This window comes from Ahaetulla prasina, chromosome 1 (genome assembly GCF_028640845.1).
Source record: "Ahaetulla prasina isolate Xishuangbanna chromosome 1, ASM2864084v1, whole genome shotgun sequence".
In the NCBI taxonomy this organism is placed as follows: Eukaryota; Metazoa; Chordata; class Lepidosauria; order Squamata; family Colubridae; genus Ahaetulla; species Ahaetulla prasina.
Window position 1 is genome coordinate 202,183,469 of NC_080539.1, and position 19,236 is coordinate 202,202,704.

The following is a 19,236-nucleotide window of genomic DNA, read 5'->3' on the forward strand; positions in this document are numbered from 1 at the left end:
CTTTTGCGGTTATCTGGAACTCCTTGCAGTTCGTTGGCTTCTAGAAAGCTTTCGAAACGGGTCATATACGTTCCCCATTTCTCTTTAGCCGGGTCAAACGGTGCGGGCGGAGTGTAACTGGCCATCTCCGCTTTTCTGCCCTGTGTTTGCTGGGTTCGGGTCTATCGTGCTTCAGCTCGGTTCTGGTTCTCCTTAGCCTCGAGATCCCACCTTCGTCGCCAGTGTTAAGTTCTGGAAGTAACGAGGCTGGAGACCAGGGTAGTGACAACAGCTCTTTAATATAGGGTGAACCCAGCAACAGGCTGGGGGGAAAACCTCTCCTTTTATACAGTTCTACTGGTGGCTTCGTCCAATCAGCAACGTGCTGATTTCCCGCTCAAATATTTAAAGGTACAGACAAGAATACATAACACTGTTGGCCCAGCTTCAAGTATTTTCTCACATGACATCCATGCCAAATATAGAGGAGGAGAAGGATCCGGAAAAAAAAGTCAATAGCTGCAATTTTTGTTACATTATCAAGAAAATGGTTGATAAAGTGCATTTATTTTTAAACAATGCCTTCATTTTGATTAGGAAATGAGAAGAATACAGTAGGTTCAGCAAAGTTCTCCACCCAACTGATGGAACTGGAAGAGGTATGGGTCATTTCACTCAATTTCTGCAAGAGTTGGGTGGGAAGGAACTTTCTACAGTTTCTCAGGTTGGGAATGAAGATTTGCAATAACTAAAAGACCAGTTGTTTTTCATCTTCTTAAAAGGTTTTGTTTTTTTTTACCCTTCCCAATTTACTAAAATTCACTGTTATGGCAGCCTTGCTTCCATTTAGCAATTTTTACCATATTCTAAAATACCAAAGCAATTTTAGTGTGAGTATGTCTGTGCATGTGCATGATACGGAAGAGAGAGAAGATCAGAGAAAATGTTATTCCCCCCACCCCCGTGAGACTGAGTAATAGAAAAAATCTCAGATTTTTTCTTAGAACTTTTACTGAGAAATATTGACTGTGGCCTACAATAACCTGAATGTAATGGGTTCTTTCTCTCTCCCCCTCTCTCTCCTTCCTTACCTCCCTCCCTCCCCCCTCTCTCAAAGGTAACTTAGGTGTCTTTTCTTTCTTCTGCACAAAGCTCCTTAACACTATTCAAGCAATATTTTCTTAAATCTTTTAAATTAAACTTGCAATCAGTTTATTTCGTCTTAATTCCCCATGTACTTATTAATTCGATAAGGTTCCTTTTAATCTTTTCCAACTTGTCACTGGGCAAAGGCAGTTTTCATTAACTAAAAAATAAAGCCCAGAGTCTGGAAAAAATACGCTATTAATCATCAGTGGAAAAGCTAAATAATTTCAACCTCTGCATTTATTATTATTTCTTGAATTTTCATCCCACTGCAATCATTATGGGATATAAACATCAAATGATTACAGTTTAGTTAGCAATTAATATATAATAAGTGTGTGTGTGTGTGTGTGTGTGTGTGTGTGTACAAATGAAAATCTGGAGCTATATAAACTGTTTCTATTATAGAATAGAATAGAATAGAATAGAATAGAATAGGACCTCTGGTGGCTCAACAGACTAATGCAGTCTGTTATTAACACAGCTGCTTGCAATTACTGCAAGTTCAAGTCCCACCAGGCCCAAGGTTGACTCAGCCTTCCATCCTTTATAAGGTGGGTAAAATGAGGACCCAGATTGTTGGGGGCAATAAAAGTTGACTTTGTATATAATATACAAATGGATGAGACTATTGCTTAACACAATGTAAGCTGCCCTGAGTCTTCGGAGAAGGGCGGGATATAAATTCAAATAAAATAAAAAAAAAAGAATAGAATAGAATAGAATAGAAAATAAAATTCTTTATTGGCCAAGTGTGATTGGACGCACAAGGAATTGGTCTTTGGTGCATATGCTCACAGTGTACATAAAAAGACAAGATACATTCATTAATATTATGTTATTAACAAAATTAAAAAATCTCTCCATTTTAATTTACTTCCAGAAGGTAACAAAATTTGATTCTAAATCTAAAATTTGAGGAAGACTATTCCATAATCTATGGGCCATGATCAAGAAGCATCTTATCCTACCCTGATTTTCCCATTGTCATGATAGTGGAGAATTACAAGCAGTTTTTCCCAAGATTTTCATATTCGACAGATCAATTTTATGAAAAAGACGGTGTTGAAAGTACCTCAGTGGCTAGCCATTTACCACTTTATAAGTGTCAAGTAGCATTTATATTGTATCTATGGTCCTACAGACAGCGGTAATATGCTCATGAGATCTAGCAAAAAGGGGTGATGCATTTGGTACCAACTGCAGTTTCTAAATAATCTTTAAAGACACCACATCCCAAATAAAGTAATATTACAAGCACATTGTGATTTTTCGGATTTGTTTGGAGTTGCATGAGTCTTTTGAGTTGCTGCCTCCTTTTCAGCTTGCAGGTGCTTCCAAATCTAAATGCTTGCTTTGACAATGGCTCTAAGGTCACAAGGCTACCAAGCAAGAATGGTGTTCATGATTTTCAGGTGAATGGCTGGCTGAATCCCTTGAACAAAAGGGCATACTACAAGAGAGTGGGTGGCAAGGGTATCAGGTTCAACACCCAAGTAATTGGGAAGGGTAGTACAGAATCAGGCTGGATAGTTATTGGGATGTTCCTCAGGCCCTAGTTTTAGAGTCATTATATAATCATGATGCACAAGGGCTGCTGCTAGTGTACTCTAGAAGATATCATCAGAGGGAATTTGAGAAGGAGTCAAATGCAGTGACCACCTACCAACCTGTTGTTCCTTGCCTGGGTGAAGAGAGTATTCTTTTGCTCTGGAGTCAGTTGATCACAGAGAAATATTTCAGCATAGTTCAGGATTATATACCATAAGCAGCTCGGTTAGTTTCTGACAGAAAATAGGTTCTCTCATCAGTTGGGGAAAATAGTCCAGTTCATAGCATTCTCAGGAGTCTACAGGGTGTGGACCACAGTGGATTAGTAAATATGGTGAACAGGTAAAGACATAGGGCTTAAGTCCTAAGAAGAGTTTTCCATGAAGGAGAAAGCATATCATTTCAGAGGTAGTGTGAAAGTTCTAAGAAGTCTCAATTACACTACGGCAGATAACACTATAGGCATGAATCAGATAGTAGGTAACAACCTCCCAAATTGCCTGTAGGTCGGAGTTTAAGGTAGCCTGAAGCTTTGATATGGAGGAGCCTTTCAATTTTCTAGGAGACTGAGGTCTGAACTGGGGTCGAAGGGGGCCATGACATTGACATTTACTGCTCATTAACGAGTTCCTGAATTTTGGGATGCTAAACTTTGGCAATAACACACAGCTCTAGTTCTGTCAATGATAATTAACATATAATTGAAGTGTGCAATACATCAGTACATCCCCTCCCCCCTGCAGATCTTCTTTTTCTGAATGTATGGTACTACGGTAATGACTGAGAATTGACTTGTCTCTTGTTTCTTCAAGAGGGCAAAGGTTTATGTTGGATGTCAATGGCTCCTTCTCATCTTATGAATCTCTGTTTCTTCTGGCTGCTCCTTAGTACCGCTGGCTCTATAACTGATTGCCTTCTGCAAGTGATGTACAACTTGGTTTGAGGGTTGCCAGTTTTTCCTTGGACATGATTGGGCTCATGCTTCACATTTTATTAAATTACACTGTTTGCAATGTCATTACCTTCTCTAGGCATATGGAATAATTGGGGTGATAATAAAAGAGGGTTATAATGACCTTGTGCAGCATTTATAATTCACAGCCCTTGCACATTGTGTTTTATCTTTCATGAGATTATACTGTGGAAGAAGTGAAGCTACAGCCATGTCAGAAAGCTAAAGCCAGTGAAGAAGTCCATACTTCTTTCTGCTTGTAAAAGCTGGGCCACAATCCTGTCTTACCCATATAGCAAAAATAAATAAACTTTGGCCTCTGGCTTTGCAAGCTATCATTCAGCCTCCTTTTTGGGACCAGAATTGCTGAGCAGTATTATACAGGTAGTCCTCAACTTACAACCCCAACTGAGCCCAAAATTTCTGTTGCTAAGTGAGAAATGCGTTAAGTGAGTTTTGCCCTATTTTACGACCTTTCTTGCCACAGTTGTTAAGTGATGCACTGCAGTTGATAAGTTAGTAACCTGGTTGTTAAATGAGTTTGGCTTCCCCATTGACTTGGCTTGTCAGATGGTCGCAAAAGGGGATCACATAAACCCGGGACACTGCAATGGTCATAAGTATGAACCAGTTGGCAAGCATCTCAATTTTGATCACATGATCATATGCGCAAAGGATGCTGCAAAGGTTGTAACTGAAAAACGGTCATAAGTCACTTTTTTCAGTGCTGTTGCAATTTTGAATGGTCACTAAAGGAACGATTGTAAGTCAAGGACCATCTGTATAAAACAACTCTGAGGGGAGATATACACAGCAACGGTGGGGTAGGCTAGGCATATTACTGTGAGGAGAAATAACTCTTCCACCCACAGGTGTGATTTGGCCCCAACCACTTGTGGCCTTCAGTACCAATTTCTCCATTGGAACTGTAACAGAATGAAAGACTAGGACAATGTCTATCTGCATGAATTTAATTCTTAGTTTCAAGGGCCTCCACAATTTACCGAGTGTAGCTTCATCCTGTGGTGACTCTTTTATTAAAGTAAACAGCTGCTATTTACAATTATATGTTTTTTTAAAAAGCAATTTCCGGAACCTTATTTATTTTAAGAATAATACTCTGTTTTACAAAAATGGCATCTGAACTGTATATAAGTGATAGTGTATTAAAAATTAAAGAGAAACTCAGCCCAAATGAGTTGTTGGCCAAAGTTGACAACTAGAGGTCAGGCTTCTGTCTCTTGCTGACAAACCACTTTCCCCTGCCAAAAAAAGAAATATGAAAATGAAAAGGACAGATTGTATTTTCTGCAGATTGTATTTAGCTTGAAGCTAAATTCTGATTCTGCTGAGTAATAACAGCATTCAGCTTCTCCATGAGGAAATAAGGGCTGTAAAAGAACCGGATTAAAAAAAAATCTTTCATACATCAGATCTGCAGGAAACCAAATGCATGGGCAGATATTGCTACTATATTATGTGCTGGTCAGAGAAACAAGTGACTGCTGAGTGAGCAGGTGGTTGCACTGGGTTTAACATGGGAAAAAGGTTTCATATAGATTGAACTCTGATATGTGTTTGTTTTGTAATAATTGTTATGAAGATTCCAGAAAAAGTAAAAAAAAAACCAAAGCATGAAAAAGTCAGAATAAAATCATCCAGTTTTGGTCACCATTATTATTATTATTTATTTGATTTTTATACCGCCCTTCTCCCGAAGGACTCATGATACAAAGAAGATATCATGACTCTAGAAAGAGTGCAGAGAAGAGCAACAAAGATGACTAGGGGATTCGAGGCTAAAATGTACGATGAACAGTTGTGAAAACTGGGTATGTCTAATCTAATGAGGAAAAGAACCTAGGGGTGACATGATAGCAGTCTTCTGCTATTTGAGAGGCTGTGACAAAGAAGAAGGAGACAACACATTCTCCAAAGTACCTGAGGGCAAGACAAGGAGTAACCGATGAAAACTGATCAAAGAGAGATCCAACCTATAACTAAGGAGAAATTTCCTGACAGTAGAACAATTAACCAGTGGAACGAGTTGCCTTCAAAAGTTGCAGGTGCTCCATCACTGGAGGTTTTTAAGAAGAGATTGGACAGCCATTTGTCTGGAATGGAATAAGGTCTCCTTGCTTGAACAGGCGGTTAGATAGAAGACCTCCAATGTCCCTTCCAACACTGTTATTCTGTATTCTGTTCTGTATGAATCCACATGAGGACTGAGAAACTTGAGAATAGTTTTTGAAACTTTGGAACAATTTCTTCTCACCTTGGATTAAAACATTCACTTTATTCATATGTAATGCATACACTGAAAAATTGTTGGAAGTCTCCTTTTGTAATTTTTAGATGAAAGAAAGAATACATTCATATTTATATAAAATAATTTCATATTTCAACGAATCATTAATTTTCTGAATAGCTGTTGCTTAGAGTGATGGAGTGTGAAATATTGCTATGTGTGATAACCCAGTTTGAAATAATTGTCTTTTCTTGGCAACTGTAATATAGGCAAACTTTCACTGAATGATGCCTGAATCAAATGATGCATGTCACTGTTAACTTTTGCCTCTACATTAGTCTTGATACATCACCCCAAGTATAGTCTGCCATATAGACAGTATGGCATCTCAACAACTCTCAAGAAACTTCTGGTTTATTGCTGATTACAGGGGATTTGTCTCAATTCATTACGTCTATTACATTTAGCTTCATGAATCATGTTTTATTTATTAAATTTATATGCTGCCCATCTCACTATTCAAGTGACTCTGTTGTATAGGGCTTTCATCAAATTACTAATAGAATTATTAGAATTCCAAAGCATATACATGAAAGGAAACATTGAAAAATAGTTTTGTAAGCCTAACAGTTGGGAGAATTAAGTATGCCTTTAATTGAAATCTGTCTGACACAAGCTTAGTTACAAGGTTAAGAGGCTCCCTAAGAAGGAAATACAGCATCCTGAAGTTCACTTCACTGATCATCCTCCAGAAAACTGGCGGAGCATAAACCAAGTTAATCTGATTCATTTTCCCATCTATGATCTTGCATTGTGTATTTAAGTAAAGTCTTCCTCAAATTTCACTCCTGATATCTACATGGACATGTCCATGTATTTTGTGTGACAGTGATATAGAAAATGTTTGTCATTTCTTCTTTCCAGAATAATTTTTCCATTTCCATGTTCAGCCTGAAGTCATAGGATTTCCAACTGATTTTCCATCCTGATAACTAAGCAAATCAAACTCTGCCTAACTCTTTTCTGTTTTGTCCAATTTTGGTTACATGCTATCACCTGTTACGATGTGTACATATTTAGATCACCAGAATTGCATAATCTGTCAAAGTACAGAAATAACAGACTAACAGAGTTGGAAGGGGCCTTGCGGGTCTTCTAGCCCACCCCCCAGCTCAAGCAGGAGATTCTATATCACGTCAGACCTATAGCCATCCAATCTAAACAATTTGGAACATGCACAGCACAAACGTTTGCTTTCTTCTATCCCAAAGGAATGTATTCAGCAGAATGAAACATTAGTACAATAATACATAAGAGTGAATCAGAGTTTTCTCCTAAATTGTAACCAAGACATGTATCCAAATAGTGAGTTAAACACTTAACATTGCTTACTAAAAGCTGCATTCACAACAAATGCACCTATGCTGTAAACACACACATGCAAACATATGTATACATATAAGCAGAAATAAACATTTATTCCTTAAAAATCTTTCTGCATTCATTGATTTGTCTAGCAGTGGACTATGCAGATTGGAACAAACATTTTTTTTGTTTTGCACTTTGAAGAGAATTGAAACTCTTGGGCTTCCATGCATGTGATGCTTAGCAGAACTTGTACTCCTCTTTGTATAAGAATCCCAGCATGGGATACTGAGAAGTTGTAGGTGCCAATTTCACAAACAGGTGCATGTATGCTGTTTTGTGGATGGCTTTATAAATTTCCTGACTGTTGCAGAATATAAGGAATTTAATGCAGTTATACTGTGCATGTGTTGGGATTTTTGCTTGGACACAGTAAAATAAGATTTTGGAAATAAAACCTTGGATGAAGAGGGCTCCTACCTCAAGTGCTTAAACTTGCTTAAAAATAAAATACTGTTTGTCTCCGTGGCAATAATTTCATAGCTGCAACAAGCCTTAGAAATAAAATACTATTACTGATAAGCAAAGTCCTCCAATTTTCATGTTTTTGAAAATGCGTTTTTCCCCAAGCATAAATGTCTCTTAAAATATCAATGTGATAAACTAAATTTCTAATTTCTTCCAGTGACCTTCTAAAGGTTCTTCTACAACAACCTAAACCACACAAGTTTCTGTTAATATACTCTCAGGAATTATATGGCAAATGTAATGTACTTATCCAACCAAGTTAGGCTTTTCTCTCATGCTTTCATTCCCAACTAGTTGGAAGAAGTTCTCTAAGCCCATGCACAAGCCTGGTCTTACAGAAGAAAGTTCTTCTTGTAGACATACAACAAGAACTTAGGAAAATGCAGTGCAGAAATAGAGAGAAAATAGACAAATAAAAACAATGTTGTTCTTGCTGCCTACCATTGCTCACCCAATGGAAGAGGCCTGAATGATATTGTCAAAAAACAGGAAAGGTCTTTATGAGGTAAATAATATAGATAATAACATAATAAATAACATAATAATGAATAAATAATAATAAATAATAAATAAATAATAAATAACATAGACCAATCTCTCTTTGCTGCGTCACCTGCAAAGTAATGGACCAATCAACCAATCCATTACTCTCCACCTAGAAACAAACAATCTACTCTCTAATAAACAATTTGGTTTCAGAAAAAAATTATCATGTAACTTACAACTTCTCCACTGCAAAAACATATGGATTACTAATTTTGATCAAGGCAAAGCAATAGATGCAATCTACATAGACTTCTGCAAAGCTGTTGACTCAGTAGTGCATGATAAACTTCTCCTAAAATTAAAATCCTATGGCATTTCAGGACCTCTTCACAATTGGATAAATGCCTTCCTGTCAAACAGACAACAAGTGGTCAAAATTGGCAATGCTCTATCAAATCCTGTTCCTGTCAAAAGTGGCATTCCTCAAGGCAGCATTCTTGGACCAATGCTCTTCATACTATACATAAATTATCTCTGTGAGAATACAATAACTTTGCTGATGATGTCAAACTATTTAACACCACCAACAATACTACTAACCTTCAAAAAGACCTTGACTTTGTATCCGATTGGTCTAAAACTTGGCAACTCCAAATCTCAACCAGCAAATGCTCAGTCTTACATATTGGAAAAAAGAACCCAAACACTAAGTACAAGCTTGATGGACATTACCTTACAGATGACCCCCACCCTGTTAAAGACCTTGGAGTTTTCATATCAAATGATCTAAGTGCCAAAGCCCACTGCAACTACATAGCAAAAAAGGCTTTAAGAGTTGTAAACCTAATTTTGCGTAACTTCTTTTCCAAAAACTCTACACTACTAACCAGAGCATACAAAACATTTGCTAGACCTATTCTTGAATACAGCTCACCTGTCTGGAACCCATACCACATCTCTGACATTAATATAATTGAATGCGTCCAGAAATATTTTACAAGAAGAGTTCTCCACTCCTCTGAAAACAACAAAATACTTTATACCACCAGACTTGAAATCCTGGGATTAGAAACTCTGCCGACTCCGACAAGACCTGTGTTTAACACACAGAATCATCTATCACAATGTCCTTCCTGTTAAAGACTAGTTCAGCTTCAGTCGCAATAATACAAGAGCAAACAATAGATTTAAACTTAATGTTAACCGCTTCAATCTTGATTGCAGAAAATATGGCTTTTGTAACAGAGTTGTTAACGCTTGGAACACACTACCTGACTCTGGTCTCTTCTCAAAAATCCCAAAAACTTCAACCAAAAACTGTCTACTATTGACCTCACCCCATTCCTAAGAGGACTATAAGGGGTGTGCATAAGAGCACAAAAGTGCCTACCGTTCCTGTCCTATTGTTTCCTTTCATTATATCAAATTAATATAGTTATTGCATACTTTTGCTTATATATATGCTTATATGATGTGTTGTTGTTTTATGTTGATTCTTGTGTATACTGTTGTGACAAAATAAAAAAAAGATATGAAATAGTAGCAATAGAGGATTACAGGGATGACTTCGGTCAAGAAGGATCCTTCCAGGAAACTCCTCTCTTTCAGGGGGTGAGATTTTAAAAGTTCAGCCATCCTTGTCTTGATTCTAGAGGCAATGGGGAAGACATAGTCAAGAAAATGGCGGTTGCAGCTTTCACTTTGAGAAAAAGTTGTTGGAAGAAGAAACATGAAGCAGTATATAAGCCTAAGTGTTACTGCTATTGCTAGTTTGGTAATGAAACATCTGCAAGAAAACCACCAAGCTCCAAGAGCACCAAGGAGTCCACCAATAATATATTACTGTTGGTGGCTCATAGAAAATTTTTGCTAAGGAGCAAAAGCTGCCAGAAAATGGAGCAGTCCATTTGTTTACTCAAAGGTTTGAGTTTCTCTTCTATGCCTGAGTCAGAAAGTTAAAAAATCTTGTCACTCTCCTCTAAATTGCTTGTGATTACTATATGTTATGTAAAATTAATCTCAAGGTTTCCATTCCATGAAACAAAACATAATCTTTTGATTGTAGATAACTGCTTCAAAAACCATAGTTGTAGATTAGGCTGAATTTCTCCTTATTACTATTCAGACAGTTGTTAAAACCTATTCTAAAGGGTGAAATCATTGTGAAGGGAGGATATGCTGTAGGATACGTACAATGTTGTTTATTCCTCTAGCACCGAGTGTACTCTCTTTTTGCTTTTCTTGCATGTTTTGATGTATTGTTTTTGCTCCTCTTAGCGAGGAAGGTTTCATAAGCTATTTAGAGTCTGTGTTGGTAAGAGTGACATATATGCCCTCATAAATGAATGAATAACTATTACGTCTCTGAGTCTCAGTTGATCCCCCATTCCTTCTATGGATGAGTAAATCAATGTTTCTTTTTTTCTGCTTTTTTCTTCCTTCTCCTGTTTATGTTTTAATTTCATATTTTCATTGTCTATTTTATACTTGATAAACTGTTTCAGGTAAAGCAATTAGAGGAGGAGGAAGAGGGGGAGGAAGACGAGGAGGCAGCATTTTTGTTTTCAGGCACAGCGTGTTAATCTTTAGGCTGGGAAATGTGCTAATTAAAAGGAATGTCAAAGAGATTATCTTTTTTTTTGTCCTATAATCTGCTAGTTTAACGGCCCAGGTGTTTAGCTAAAGTTATCAAAAAGATCTATCTCTCTCTGTTCCCTAACTTGAGAAGAAGGATGTTTTTTTCGTGTAATGGTTTCTAATTCAGTATTGTGGTTCTTCAGTGGGCAAGGGCAAAATTGTGTTCTGGTATGATGAATTTTAGGGATGTCATGGTCACCCTCTCCCAAATTTCAGAATAGAGCTGGAAGGGGACCTTGGAAGCCTTCTAGCCCAGCCCCCTGCTTAAGCAGTAGATCTTAAACCATTTCAGACAAGTGACTGTCTGGTCTCTTCTTAAAAACCTCCAGTGATGAAACACCTACAGCTTCTGAAGACAAGCTGTTCCACTGGTTAATTGTCTTCACTGTTAGGAAATTTCCTTCAAGTTCCATTTCCTATTAGTAAGTATCACATTCAATATAGCTGGCCACAAGTTCCTGCTTCCATCTTTTGCTCTTTTTAAAACATTTGTTACTAAAGGAAGATTTTTTTTAAAAAAATGATAAAAAGATAAAAGAAGAAATAAGAAAAAAGATCAAAGGAAAGATGAAGGATAACCAAAAAGGAAGAAAAAGGAAGATATTTAAAGAAGTGACTTCTGATCTTTTTTGCAGATGTTACAAACATATAACAATTACCATTTCCACCCTCCCATATTGTATGTAATGATTCCTTCCTTCCTATAAATAAACCTTTTAAGTTAATAAATCCTGAAATTACCAATTCATTTTTATCCATTTTCATCAAAAAGTCCACAAAGGATTTTTAGTTTTTTTAAATAATAGTAGTTGTGGTTTCCTCCTTAATCAATTTAGCTATTTCTGCAAACTCAGCCATCCTCATAATCCATTATTGGTATTTTCCCCCCCTCCATCTTTGGGATGATGAATTTGTCTACAAGGGTTGTCAAGAGCCCATTGGCTTTCCCTCTTGAGGCAGAATTTGAATCCCAAATGATGCCAGGATAGCTGAAATTCCTCCTTACTCCAGTGATGTGCTTCCTAGACACCTCAGAAACCCGTCTTAATCTGATTTGCAGATATTTAATCTAATTTAATCTTCTGCTTGGTTGGGTTGCCTGGAGTACACACCCACAAAAGTGTTATTCAATTTCTTTTTCTCTTGATTTTCATACAAATCTTTTTAACAAGGGTTTCACTCTTGCTGTCACAAATGTCCATACATAGAGGTCTTTTATTTTGTATAATGCTCCACCTTCCTTTGGTTTGGTCTGTTTTGAGCAAACGATATGAGCATATCTTCCCAGTTCTATATTGTAATCATGAGTTCCATCCCAATTATTTCAGAAATATTGACAATGTCATATTTACACCCATGGTAAGATTTCATACTTGTCCCTGTTTGTTTCCCGTGCTTTGTGCATTAATGTATAAACATTTGATTCCTTTAATACTACTTTTCTTAGGTTTGCTTCCTGCATCTCCTGGGTTATCCTGGAGCCCCTGTTCTTTCCTTCGACTGTTTTCCTTGCTGTAGGGTTTAGTGCCTTTGGTATTATGCTTTAAATACGGTTCTGGGGAATGGTCTCCCTCCAGATTTAGTTTAAAGCCCACAGGATTAGCTAAGAAAAACAAACTTGTTTCCCCTGTGGGAAGTGTGCTCCATGTCTCACTCTTCTTGTAGCTAGTTCAGCCCAGGAATCAAAAAAAATTTTTTTGGGCAACATCATCCCTTAAGCCAATGGATCACTCCACAATCTTCTGCACTGTTACGGTCTGAATACATAAAACATTTAAAACATTAGAGTACAGACAACTCAAAAGGTTCTCATGCAATGTTTTTTGTTAGGGCTGTTTTATTCTGACTCCAAAGCAAAATATTCTTTCTTTTTTGTGCACATGCTAGTTAATACTAAACCCTGCTTAGCATGTCTTGTGTACATAAGCTAATATTTTAAGCAGAAGAGCACATCTCCCTCCTTAGATTTGGATGGCCAGAGTTGCCCAGAGTTTTGGATTGGCTCTAATAAACTAGGGGTGAAATCTAGCAGGTTCTGACAGCTTCTGGAGAACTGGTAGTAGAAATTTTGAGCAGTTCGGAGAATCTGTAGCAGAAATTTTGAGTAGTTTGGAGAACTGGCAAATGCCACCTCTGGCTGGCCCCAGAGTGGGGTGGGAATAGAGATTTTGCAATATCCTTCCCCTGAAATGGGGTGGGAATGGAGATTTTACAGTATCCTTCCTCTAGAAATGGGGTGGGAATGGAGATTTTACAATATCCTTCTCCTGCCATGCCCACCACACCACACCACGCCCACCAAGCCACGCCCACAGAACAGGTAGTAAAAGGATTTGGATTTCACCACTGTGATAAACCCATGGTCAGGCTAATTTTCTGTTCAGCCCTGTGTGTTAGATTGCTCAGAAATACGTGGAAGATAAACACTCATGTCTGATAAAGTTTTGGGTGCATTTACTCAAGAGACCAGTGTACCCTAGCAGCTTCAGCTACCAATTCACACCAGGGCTTAGAAGGAATCAAATCAGTGAGGAGGAAGAGAAGAGGGAAAGTAGCATTGTGCCTCCTAGTGTGAAGCAAAGAGAGCAGTCCCAGATATAAACCAAATCTGACATATGTGATGTGAAGAAAATACACTGCGGCCAAAGAAGTGTCATCTTTCGTTTTGGAAAGTAAACTAGAAAGCCAAACTAACAGCATCAGGTCTGAATTACTTACTCTGATTGCAGCATTATTGTACAGCTTCCTAAACAAATTCTTTGTTCTAAAAAGAAGGCAAACAGTGGGAGAGGGCCCACCAAGCACCCTATCTCCACCATGTCACCTTTCATTAAAATTGTGTTTGTCTGAGATTTTGTTATTTGCAATTGTTCATCTGTAAAATTAGGTTTAATTCTTCACAGTTTGTCACCTTTAAAAAAATTCTGCTCTGTTGACACATAATTAAAAAAAAACAATACTGACAAAAAAAAAACACCTCCTAATAACGATCCAAGAAAAAGCTGGGAAAGAAATGTAAAAGAAAATTAGCAGAGATGAGAACCGCTAAATGAAGCAGACTCTATCACCACAGTTGTTTTACACAAGTTTTTACTTAACCATAAAGCAATGCTTGCAGCTTGACACTTACAAATAATTCACTATCACTGTTGATGTCAAGTGAGCACATATTATGTGGAATTGTTGTATTATTACAGTCTGATCCATCCACCACTTTTAGAAGAATGTCATGGTACAAGGCAATATTATTTTGGAATTCAGGTGAATCAGAACATCAGATTGAGTCCTGAATATAGACCTATTCAAAGTAGAGGGATACAGGCATGCATGCTAGCTCTACCCTAATACCTCCCAAACTTCCTATTAGTCCTATCCACAATAAATTGATAAAATACTGATACATGTGTTATGGTGACATTATGCAAATACTAGAATTATATACCTCCATCATGACATCTGACACATTGTGGTATTTGTGGGATGCGATCATTATATATTTGATCTCACTCCACACCCTCAGTTGGGCTTGTTGATCGTGTACCTGGCTCCTTGCTGCGTGACCACAGCCCTACCCGAGCTGTTGGAGGTACTTGCCGATGTGGCGGTTGAGACCCCCAGACTTATAGTCATGGGGGATTTCAACTTGCCATCAGCTGGCTTGTCATCGACTGCAGCTCGGGAGTTCCAGGCTTCCATGACGGCCTTGGACCTGATTCGAGTAAATGATGGCCCTACGCACATGGGAGGAGGCACGCTGGATCTAATTTATATCTCTGGACAGTGGTTAAATGATCTGGAATTAGATGATTTAGTAACAGAACCGATGTCATGGTCAGATCATTTTCTCCTTCACCTGGACTTCCGAACCACCACCCACCATCGCAGGGAGATGGAACCTATACGTTGGTTCCGTCCCAGGCGCCTGATGGACCCTGAGAGGTTCCTGACGGAGCTTGGGCCATTCCCTGAGGATCTGGCCCACAGCTCGACTGAGGAACTAGTTGTGGCCTGGGAACAGGCCACGGCTGGGGCCTTGGACCGTGTCGTGCCTTTGTGGCCTCTGACCCGGCGTAGGTCTCGTCTGGCCCCTTGGTTTTCCGAGGGGCTGAGGGAGATGAAACGCCGGAGAAGACGCCTAGAGAGTACTTGGAGGTCCAGTCGTTCCAAAGCTGATCGGACACTAGTTAGGTCCTATTCTAGGACCTACCTAGTGGCAATGAGGGAGGCGAGGCATTCCTATGCTTCCACCCTCATTGCGTCGGCAGATAACTGCCCGGCCGCCTTGTTTCAAGTGACCCACTCCCTCCTTCATCAGGAGGTGCGGGATGACCCTTTGCAGGGGCGTGCCGAGGAGTTTAGTGGTTATCTATACGATAAAATCGCTCAGCTCCGGGATGGTCTGGACCGAAATTGGGATGATCCAAGCAAGAGAGAGGAGGCACGTCTTGTTGAGTCTGTTTGGGATGAGTTTGACCCTGTGGCTCCCGAGGACGTGGACAGGTTGTTGGGGAGGCTCCACGCCACCACATGTTTACTGGACCCGTGTCCTTCCTGGCTGGTACTGGCCACTCAGGAGGTGACACGAGGCTGGCTCCAGGTGATTATCAATGCTTCTTTGTTGGAAGGGGTTTTCCCTGCTGCCTTGAAAGAGGCGGTGTTGAGACCCCTCCTCAAGAAGCCCTCCCTGGACCCAACTATTTTGGGTAATTATCGTCCGGTCTCCAACCTTCGCTTTGTTGCGAAGGTTGTAGAGAGTGCTGTGGCGCGACAGCTACCCCAATACCTGGATGAAGCTGTCTATCTAGACCCGTTCCAGTCCGGCTTCTGACCCGGATACAGCACGGAGACAGCTTTGGTTGCGTTGGTGGATGATCTCTGGAGGGCCAGGGACAGGGGTTATTCCTCTGCCCTGGTCCTATTAGATCTCTCAGCGGCTTTTGATACCATCGACCATGGTATCTTGCTGTGCCGGTTGGGGGGATTGGGAGTGGGAGGCACCGTGTATCAGTGGTTCTCCTCCTATCTCTCCGACCAGTCGCAGACGGTGTTGACAGGGGGGCAGAGGTCGGCCGCGAGGTGCCTCACTTGTGGGGTGCCGCAGGGGTCGATCCTCTCACCCCTTCTGTTCAACATCTATATGAAGCCGTTGGGTGAGATCATCAGTGGCTTTGGGGTGAGATACCAGCTGTACGCTGATGATACTCAGCTGTACTTTTCCACCCCGGGCCACCCCAATGAAGCTGTTGAAGTGCTGTCTCGGTGTTTGGAAGCCGTACGGGTCTGGATGGGGAGAAACAGGCTCAAGCTTAATCCCTCCAAGACGGAGTGGCTGTGGATGCCGGCACCCCGATTCAGTCAGCTGCAGCCGCAGCTGACTGTTGGAAGCGAGTTATTGGCCCCAAAGGATAGGGTGCGCAACTTAGGTGTTCTTCTGGATGAACGGCTGTCGTTTGAAGATCATTTGACGGCCGTCTCCAGGAGGGCCTTCCACCAGGTTCGCCTGGTTCGGCAGTTGCGCCCCTTCCTTGATCGGGATGTCTTGTGCACAGTCACTCATGCGCTCGTTTCCTCTCGCTTGGATTATTGTAATGCTCTCTACATGGGGCTCCCCTTAAGGTGCACCCGGAGGCTTCAGTTAGTCCAGAATGCAGCTGCGCGGGTGATAGAGGGAGCTTCGCGTAGCTCCCGTGTAACACCGCTCCTGCGCAGACTGCATTGGCTACCTGTGGCCTTTCGGGTGCACTTTAAGGTTTTGGTCACTACCTTTAAAGCGCTCCATGGCTTAGGGCCTGGGTACTTATGGGACCGCCTGCTGTTACCTCATGCCTCCCACCGACCCGTACGCTCTCACAGAGAGGGACTTCTCAGGGTGCCGTCCGCCAAGCAATGTCGGCTGGCAGCCCCCAGGGGAAGATCCTTCTCTGTGGGGGCTCCCACCCTCTGGAACGAACTTCCCCCGGGTTTACGCCAAATACCTGACCTTCGGACCTTCCGCCGCGAATTGAAAACACATTTATTTATTCGCGCGGGGCTGGCTTAAATTTTATTGGTTTTAAATTTCTATTATTAATTTTAAGGGGTTTTTTAGTTTTATATATTTTAAAGTTTTTAGGCCAACTATATAATAAGTTTTTTAATTTGTATTTTAATTGTATATTGTACCGTTTTGTTTTACCTTGGCTGTACACCGCCCTGAGTCCTTCGGGAGAAGGGCGGTATAAAAATCGAAATAATAATAATAATAATAATAATAATAATAATAATAATAATAATAATAATAATAATAATAATAATAATAATAATAATAATACTGGTGTCCTGTTTCAGGTCTCCCTCCCTCACACACATGGAAAATAGTTCAAGACTTTCTTTGGTAAAGCAGCATCAGACAGTGTGCATATGCGAACACACGCGAACACACAATTTCAAACAGTCCCCTGAAGTCCATTGACTCTTATCTGGCACCAATTTACCTTGACTGTTAGTAGATCTGATTCTACTATAGGTTTATAGTATAAACTTATTAGTGCTTTTGATCTCAATCCTGGCTCCTGGTTTCCTGTACCTGATTCCACCAAGTTCTCAGGATGCTGTTTTTGATGAAAAGGTAGCAGCTTTGTTTCTGATACACAGCCTATGTCTCTGTCATAGATCTGATCTCAAGTCTTGCATCGTTGTAAGTTTGTTGTATTCTTTCACAGAACCAGAGTTGGGAGATCTGCAGGAGACATTGGAAATGAATTCTAAAAATGACTTAATAGACTTTCCAGCAGCAGCCATTCTTATTTATCAAAACAAAGAAAATTGTTTCTTGTTTTTGTTTCAATGAAATCTTTATTAGGGGCTAAATCAGATTAGCATATGGAACTATTACCTCTGTCATCTATTTCTGGCCTATGCACTGTTTCAGTTGAACTGAAATCTGGATTAAGCTTTAAAGTATGTATGTATGTGCATTATTATAAAGGAAGCAGACAAATAAAAGATCAGACTTTCAAGTTTAAGGCAATTTGAATACAGCACAACATAAGACCTTTTGAATAGTTTAAGGCTTCTACTATCTCCTAACACTTTATGAATAACATATGTTGAGACCTGTTAGATCAGTTGTTGATTGTGTACTCTCTAGAAGTTCAGATCCTTGTTCTGTTGATCCCAAACTGCAACCCCCAGATCTCAGTGTTGTATCTATGGTTGAAAGAGTTATCACTATGGGGACCAGTGTTGCTGGAAGATGAAATTCCTCCATTTCCTCCAAACAACCAGAACCGTTGTTTCTGATTTTTGTTTTATTTTACCATCTCCTATTTCAAACTAAAGGATAGGTCCCTTCTCTTAGAAATCTGTGTTTAGAGAAGATGAATCAGCAGCCACAATTTTATGACTGGGAAAATTTGCAGCCTCACTGAACCACTGTCACTCCAGGTTTAAGAAAAAGCAAGAAAGGGATCAGTTCAACAAACTGATAAAAATAATTAAAAGAAAAGAGAAGAAAAGAAAAGAAAAAAAAACTAATAGAGAATGCAATCCTTTAGCCGAGATTCTGTTCTCAGTTCAGAAGAAGGTGCTACTTTAGTGAGATTGGGTCTATGCCTCACTTGATGAACTGAAAAGGAAGGTCTTGCAGTTGTCCCAAGAAAATTCCACAGCAGTTTGGTCAAATCAGAGTTCTTAGAGACTTGCAAAAGTAGAAATATACCTAGAAAATTTCTCCATAATAGGGAAACTTTACTTCTAATGACAAGAAAAGTACCTGTATTTGAAGTAGAGGTCAATATCAATATTTGCTTTCATTAATTAAAATGCTGTTTTATAATATTTAAATTTTAAAATTTACGTGAGTCCTGCTGATTACCTATTCGGTCTGATACTAGGAGATTAACTTTCCTAACAAAATATTCTTGTTGAGGGTGCTTGTGGGAGAGAAGATAAATAAATTTAATTTAGAAAATAACTTGAAGATAGAACAGTCTAAATTACGTTTTTTGTAGCTAAGAGCCTATAGTATATTTGCCTCTATTAGAGGGAAGGGAAGGGAGAACATGAATTAATGTACTTTTTGGAGTATAAGATACACTTTTTCCCCCCTACACTGAATGTAGCCCTGCCCACCCGCTGGCCCCCACCCTTCGGCCTCTATGCGTCCCATTTTTGGCCAGATCCAGATGGCGGGGATCAACTGTGTGAATGGGTTGTGCCAAATGGGCCTGCTGGTGGTGAACAGGCTGTGGCAAATGGGCCAAGGCGATTGAGCTGCAGAAGTGGCAAACACGCTGCGGCAAATGGGCGGTGACAAATGGGCTGCACTGAATGGGCTGCGGTGGCGGTGAACAGGCCATGGCAA